Consider the following 8005-nt stretch of genomic DNA (forward strand, 5'->3'; position numbering starts at 1 on the left):
TTTCATAATTTATCCTTTTCTATAGCTTATTAAATAATAATTTCATTACTTGGTCTTATTCAGTGACTATTACAGAAGAGCATAGTTTTTGCCTGTGGATACATTGAAGGGTAAATTAGAATATCTACCTTCAAGCAGCTCTATTTAACAGAGGAGACAAGTATTTAACAGAGAAGACTCCCACAAATGTTATATCAGAGGTTATTAACTGCTATATCATTTTCATTGTTGTTCAATCACTAAGTCATGTCTGACTCTGTGATCCCATGGACTGCAGCACATCAGGCTTCCTTGTCCTTCACCATCTCCTGGAATTTACTCAAAGTCATGTCCATTGAGTCAGGGATGACACCCAACCATTTCATCCTGTCTTCTCTTTCTCCTCTTGCCTTCAAGCTCTCTCAGCATCAGGATCTTTCCCAATGAGTTGGCTCTTTGCATCAGGTGGCCAAAGTACTGAAGCTTCAGCTTCAGCATCAGTCCTGCCAATGAATATTTTGGATTGATTTCCTTTAGGATTGACTGGTTTGACCTCCTTGTCTAAAGGATTCTCAATAGTCTTCCCCAGCACTACAATTCAAAAGCATCAGTTCTTTGGCGCTCATCCTTCTTTATGGTCCAACTCATTCATTACTATTGGGAAATCATAGTTTTGACTATACAGACCTTGGTCAGCAAAGTGACATCTCTGCTTCTTAAAATGCTGTCTAGGTTTGTCATAGCTTTTCTTCCAAGGATCAAGCATCTTTTAATTTCATGGCTGCAGTCACCTTCCACAGTGATTTTAGAGCCCAAGAAAATGAAGTCTTTCACTGTTTCCATTGTTTCCCCATCTATTTGCCATGAAGTGATGGAACCAGATGCCATGATCTCAGTTGTTTTAATGTTGAGTTTTAAGCCAGCTTTTTCACTCCCATCTTTCACTTTCATCAAGAAGCTCTTTAGTTCCTTGTTGCTTTCTGCCATTTGGGTGGTATAATCTGCATATCTGAGGTTATTGATATTTCTCCCAGCAACTCTGATTCCAGCTGAGATCTATCTAGCCCAGCATTCTGCATGGTATACTCTGTACAGAGGGCTTCCCACGTGGCACTAGTGGTAAAGAACCTGCCTGCCAATTCAAGACACTCAAAACACATGGGTTCAATCCCCATTTTGGGAAGATCCCCTGAAGAAGGGCATGGCAACCCACTCCAATATTCTTGCCTGGAGAGTCCCATAGATAGAGGAGCCTGGTGGGCTACAGTCTATGGGGTCACAAAGAGTCGAACATGACTAAAGCAACCTAGCCCAAAACATGCCTTCTGCATAGAAGTTAAATAAGCAAGGTGACAATATACAGCCTTGATGTACTCCTTTCCCAATTTGGAACAAGTCTGTTGTTCCATGTCTGGTTCTAATTGTTGCTTCTTGAGCTGCATACAGGTTCCTCAGGAGGTAGGTAAGGTGGTCTGGTATTCCCATCTCTTTAGGAATTTTCCACAGTTTGCTGTGATCTACACAGTCCAAGACTTTAGTGTAGTCGATGAAGCCAAAGTAGATGTTTTTCTGGAATTTCCTTGCTTTTTCTATGATTCAACAGATATTGGCAATTTAGTATCTGGTTCCTCTGCCTGTTCTATATCCAGCTTGAACATCTGGAAGTTCTTGGTTCTTGTACTGTTGAAGCCTAGCTTGATGGATTTAGAGCATTACCTTGCTCGCATGTGAAAGGTATCACAGAGAAGTCCAAAGTGCCTTGGGAACACAAGGAAAGGTAAAATTAGCTTGTATAATAGATGTTGAGGGATCAAGGAAGACACCATAGAAAAGATAATATTTATAAACCAAGTCTTGAAAGTATATAAACTTATGAATCTTGGAAGTCTTCAAGTTTTCAAGGGTATTTCAAAAAGAATATATATATATATATATATATATTCCATTTTTTATATATAATACATAAATATATTATATATGTCAAATATATTATATGCATTTACACTGAGGGTAAAAACTATAAATAGTTTGGACGTACCTTTTAATACTCTGAGCATACTGTGTAGCTATAAAGTCAATAGATTTAATATTGCAATTAATATTTAAGGAGAGAATGTGATTTCTTTAGGGAAGGCAATGATTCTTAATTCATTCAAAAAAAAACTTTTCACTTTGGAATATATATTTATAGAGAGTTGCAAAGATAATAAAAAGAGTTTCTGTGTATTCTTGACCCATCTTGTCCTAATGGTCACATTTCACATAATTATCAGACAGATCAGATCAGATCAGTCGCTCAGTCGTGTCCGACTCTTTGCGACCCCGTGAATCGCAGCACGCCAGGCCTCCCTGTCCATCACCAACTCCCGGAGTTCACTCAGACGCATGTCCATCGAGTCAGTGATGCCATCCAGCCATCTGATCCTCTGTCGTCCCCTTCTCCTCCTGCCCCCAATCCCTCCCAGCATCAGAGTCTTTACCAATGACTCAACTCTTCACATGAAGTGGCCAAAGTACTGGAGTTTCAGCTTTAGTATCATTCCTTCCAAAGAAATCCCAGGGCTGATCTCCTTCAGAATGGACTGGTTGGATCTCCTTGCAGTCCAGGAGACTCTCAAGAGTCTTCTCCAACACCACAGTTCAAAAGTATCAACTCTTCAGTGCTCAGCCTTTTTCACAGTCCAACTCTCACATCCATACATGACCACAGGAAAAACCATAGCCTTGACTAGACGAACTTTTGTTGGCAAAGTAATGTCTCTGCTTTTGAATATGCTATCTAGGTTGGTCATAACTTTCCTTCCAAGGAGTAAGCGTCTTTTAATTTCATGGCTGCAGTCACCATCTGCAGTGATTTTGGAGCCCAGAAAAATAAAGTCTGACACTGTTTCCACTGTTTCCCCATCTGTTTCCCATGAAATGATGGGACCAGATGCCATGATCTTCGTTTTATGAATGTTGAGCTTTAAGCCAACTTTTTCACTCTCCACTTTAACTTTATCAAGAGCCTTTTTAGTTCCTCTTCACTTTTTGCCATAAGGGTGGTGTCATCTTCATATCTGAGGTTATTGATATTTCTCTGGCAATCTTGATTCCAGCTTGTGTTTCTTCCAGTCCAATGTTTCTCATGATGTACTCTGCATAGAAGTTAAATAAACAGGGTGACAATATACAGCCTTGATGAACTCCTTTTCCTATTTGGAGCCAGTCTGTTGCTCCATGTCCAGTTCTAACTGTTGCTTCCTGACCTGCATACAAATTTCTCAAGAGGCAGATCAGGTGGTCTGGTATTCCCATCCCTTTCAAAATTTTCCACAGTTTATTATGATCCACACAGTCAAAGGCTTTGGCATAGTCAAGAAAGCAGAAATAAATGTTTTTCTGGAACTCTCTTGCTTTGTCCATGATCCAGCAGATGTTGGCAATTTGATCTCTGGTTCCTCTGCCTTTTCTAAAACCAGCTTGAACATCAGGAAGTTCACGGTTCACATATTGCTGAAGCCTGGCTTGGAGAATTTTGAGCATTACTTTACTAGTATGTGAGATGAGTGCAATTGTGTGGTAGTTTGAGCATTCTTTGGCATTGCCTTTCTTTGGGATTGGAATGAAAACTGACCTGTTCCAGTCCTGTGGCCACTGCTGAGTTTTCCAAATTTGCTGGCATATTGAGTGCAGCACTTTCACAGCATCATCTTTCAGGATTTGAAAGAGCTCAACTGGAATTCCATCACCTCCACTAGCTTTGTTCGTAGTGATGCTTTCTAAGGCCCACTTGACTTCACATTCCAGGATGTCTGGCTCTAGGTCAGTGATCACGCCATCGTGATTATCTGGGTCGTGAAGATCTTTTTTGTACAGTTCTTCTGTGTATTCTTGCCATCTCTTCTTAATATTTTCTGCTTCTGTTAGGTCCATACCATTTCTGTCCTTTATCGAGCTCATCTTTGCATGAAATGTTCCTTTGGTATCTCTGATTTTCTTGAAGAGATCCCTAGTCTTTCCCATTCTGTTGTTTTTCTCCTTTTCTTTGCATTGATCGCTGAGGAAGGCTTTCTTATCTCTTCTTGCTATTCTTTGGAACTCTGCATTCAGATGTTTATATCTTTCCTTTTCTCCTTTGCTTTTCACTTCTCTTCTTTTCACAGCTATTTGTAAGCCCTCCCCAGACAGCCATGTTGCTTTTTTGCATTTCTTTTCCATGAGGATGGTCTTGATCCCTGTCTCCTGTACAGTGTCATGAACCTCATTCCATAGTTCATCAGGCACTCTATCTATCAGATCTAGGCCCTTAAATCTATTTCTCACTTCCACTGTATAATCATAAGGGATTTGATTTAGGTCATACCTGAATGGTCTAGTGGTTTTCCCTACTTTCTTCAATTTAAGTCTGAATTTGGCAATAAGGAGTCATGGTCTGAGACACAGTCAGCTCCTGGTCTTGTTTTTCCTGACCGTATAGAGCTTCTCCATCTTTGGCTGCAAAGAATATAATCAATCTGATTTCGGTGTTGACCATCTGGTGATGTCCATGTATAGAGTCTTCTCTTGTGTTGTTGGAAGAGGGTGTTTGTTTTGAACAGTGCATTCTCTTGGCAAAACTCTATTAGTCTTTGCCCTGCTTCATTCTGTACTCGAAGGCCAAATTTGCCTGTTACTCCAGGTGTTTCTTGACTTCCTACTTTTGCATTCCAGTCCACCTAATTATAGTACAATATAAAAAACAGAAATTTAACATTGGTATAATATGTGTGTGTCTGTGTGTGTATGGCTCTATGCCATTTTAACACACATATAGATTTGTGTGGCCACTACAGCATCAAGATGACAGGACTATTCCATCACCACAAAGACCTCCCTCATGCAACCCCTTTATATTACGCACACCCACCCCTGCCAACCAGCTCTAACCTCTTAAATCCACCAATTTCTCTCCATCTCTATAATTTTGTCTTCCTGAGAGTTCTATCCAAGTGGAATCACCGTATGTGCCCTTATGAGACTGGCTTTCTTCACTTAGCACAATGCCCTTGGGATCCAACCAAGTTGTTGCATGTATCTGTATTTATTGCTATATGGGTTTTTCTCAAGATTACTTTAGCTGCATTCCTAAATATTAATAGGTTGTGTTCTCATTTTCATTAAATTCAATATACATTTTTATTTCCCTTTAGACTTCTTTTCAAACCCATGGATTATTTCAAAGTGCATTATTTAGATTCCAAACGTTTGTAGGTTTTCTTATAACCTAACTGTTACTGATAGTGATTTAATTCCATTGTGCTCAGAGGACATATTTTGTATGGTTCAACTCTTTTAAAATTTGTTGAGGTATGTTTCATGACTCAGAATAGGGTCTGTTTTAGTGTATATTCCATGGGTGCTTGAAAAGAGTGTGTGTTCTGCTGTTGTTGGGTACAGTGTTCAGTTAAGTTCTCTTAGTTCCTGTTAGTGTATATCTTTGTTGAGTTCTTCTCTAGTCTTACTGATTTCTGTCTAATTATTTCACCAATTACAGAGAAAGGGGGTTTAAAACTCTCTATATCTGACTTGTCTATATCTCCTTTCACGTCTATCAGGTTTTTTTTAATTGAAGTATAAGTGAGTTACAATGTTGTTTTAGTTTCAGATGTCCCACAAAGTGATTCACATATATATATATATATGGGTATGTACACATACATTTTTTTTTTCATTTTCAGATTCTTTTCCATTATAAGTGGGGAGGGGCATGCTGGGAAGGAACAGAATAGAGGGGAGGAGAGGATATGAATGGATGTAGAGCTTTTCATACTAAAGTAAAGGAAGTCAACTGCAAACAAACAAATATCATATCATATTACTCATATGTGTAATCTAAAAATAATTGTACAAAGGAACTTGTTTACAAAACAGAAACAGACATAGAAAAGAAACATGGTTAACCAAACAGGGAAGCAGAGAGGGGCAGGGAGGGATAATTTAGGTGTTTGAGATTAACAGATACACACTACTGTACATAAAATAGATAAACAACAAGAGCCTACTATATAGCACAGGGAACTAGAGGCAATATCTTGTAATAACCTGTAATGGAAAATAATCTGAAAAAGTATAGATATAGATAGAGACACATAGAGAAAGAACTGAATCACTTTGCTGTACACCTGAAACTAACACAACATTGTAAATCAACTATATTTAGTAAAAAAAAAATTACATATTAAAGAGAAGGTGGGTGAGAGGGACATACATTGTAGTGTTGGATTAGCCTATTGGCATTATGCCATTGTAAAAATACTTTTAAGTGTGAGGGAAACAGGAAAAGGATGGTATAGACCTCTGGGTGGTAAAACACTTTGAAGCCCACGGGCCTTGAGTTAGTTGTTCATCAACCCAGAGGTTCCTCACTGATCTTGTGCTTTCCTCATTGGAAGAAACCAGGATAGATAGCAAGTTTAAGCATTGTTATTAATTTTACTCAGTAAATACACAAAAGTGTCTTATATAGTGGAGATTGCCAAGGAAATGGCCAGGAAGAAAACATGCTTCATTTCTTGCTGTCCTTCACTGCTAACTTGGTGTCGTTGCCCTCAATGGATGTCTTCTTATCCATGGCCTTGATGACTCCAATGGCCGCCATTTGCCTCATGTCCTGCACAACAAAATGGCCTGAAGAGGAAGGAAGACTGAGGCACAGAAGGGAAGACTCCTTGGCCTCAGTCAGAGGTCCTTTCCTTCCCAGGGCTCAGCAGCCATCATCAGTCCCTGGCTTTTCTAGAACTGGGTATTCAGAGAAGGTCTCCACACACATGGCCTTGCTGGGAACCATCTGCACAATGGCCGCACTGCCCGACTTCAGGGCCTTGTTCAGTCGTCCTCCAGCTTGTTGCTAGAGAACCAGTCGATCTTTTCCCTCAGTTCAGCAAACTTGCACGAGATGTGTGGCAGTCAGCACTGGGGAATAGCTGGTGTGGATCTGTCCCGCGTGATTCAAGATGATCACCTGATGGGGAAGTGGGGAGGAAAATAATTAGAAGAGGTCTGATGGCACCTGTGATCTGGCACCAAATCTGGACCAACCTGGGGCCTCCTTCGAAATTAGGATTAATACTTACAAGTGCTTCTACCACCTCTGACCACCAAGGCCCTTGACCTCCCAGGGAACTTACCGGCGCCACAAAGCTTCCGGCCTCCTTCCTTCCTCCTTCCGGTCATCCTCCTTCGGGTCATCTTGGTCACAAAGCCAAGATGAATATCCTTCACAGACACATTCTTCACGCTGAAACCCACCAGGCAGAGCTTCATGCTACATCTCCACAGACTTGACCTCCGTGGTGCCATTGCTGGGGGCAAAACCGACAACCATGCCAGGTTTCAGGAAGTTGGTCTCCACGGAGCCCACAGGCACAGAGACAGTGCATGTGCGATAGGAGAAGGGCAGGCAGCCAGAACAATTCCAGACCCACCCAGTGAGAACTGGCTTTCTTGGTACCAGAGATTAAAGACCAAGGTCACCTGCAGGACTGGCACATGCGTGCTCTGTCGTGTCCAACTTTTTTCACAACCCCATGAACTGTACCCAGGCTTCTTTGTTCAGGGGATTTTTCCAGGCAATAATACTGGAGTGGGTTACCATGCCCTCCTCCAGGGGATCTTCCCGACCCAGGGATTGAACCCTCATCTTTTGTGTCTCTTGCATTGGCAGGTGGGTTCTTTACCACTAGCTCCACCTGGGCAGGACCCATGGGAAGTGCTGAACCCAATGACTAGTAATTTATGGTGTATCAGATAAACTGGAAATGCTGGGGGCTTTGACACTTTATCCCAGATAGCAAGTCAGGATCTGAACCCTGGAAAGTCTGACACTGGAGCTCCTTCAACTCTATTCCTCAAGAAGTCCAGTCGCCTCACCTCCAGTCTTGCAGATGCAGCTTCAGGGCCTTGTTGAGGGGGCAAGTAAGCAGGAGGTTAGAGTCCAGAACTTCCAGAGCTTCCAGCGGAGTCACCCCGGTGGCATTTCCCTCCTTTCACTCAACTTTCTGGCCCT

The sequence above is a fragment of the Bos indicus x Bos taurus genome, chromosome 15, assembly GCF_003369695.1.
Source record: "Bos indicus x Bos taurus breed Angus x Brahman F1 hybrid chromosome 15, Bos_hybrid_MaternalHap_v2.0, whole genome shotgun sequence".
Classification (NCBI taxonomy): domain Eukaryota; kingdom Metazoa; phylum Chordata; class Mammalia; order Artiodactyla; family Bovidae; genus Bos; species Bos indicus x Bos taurus.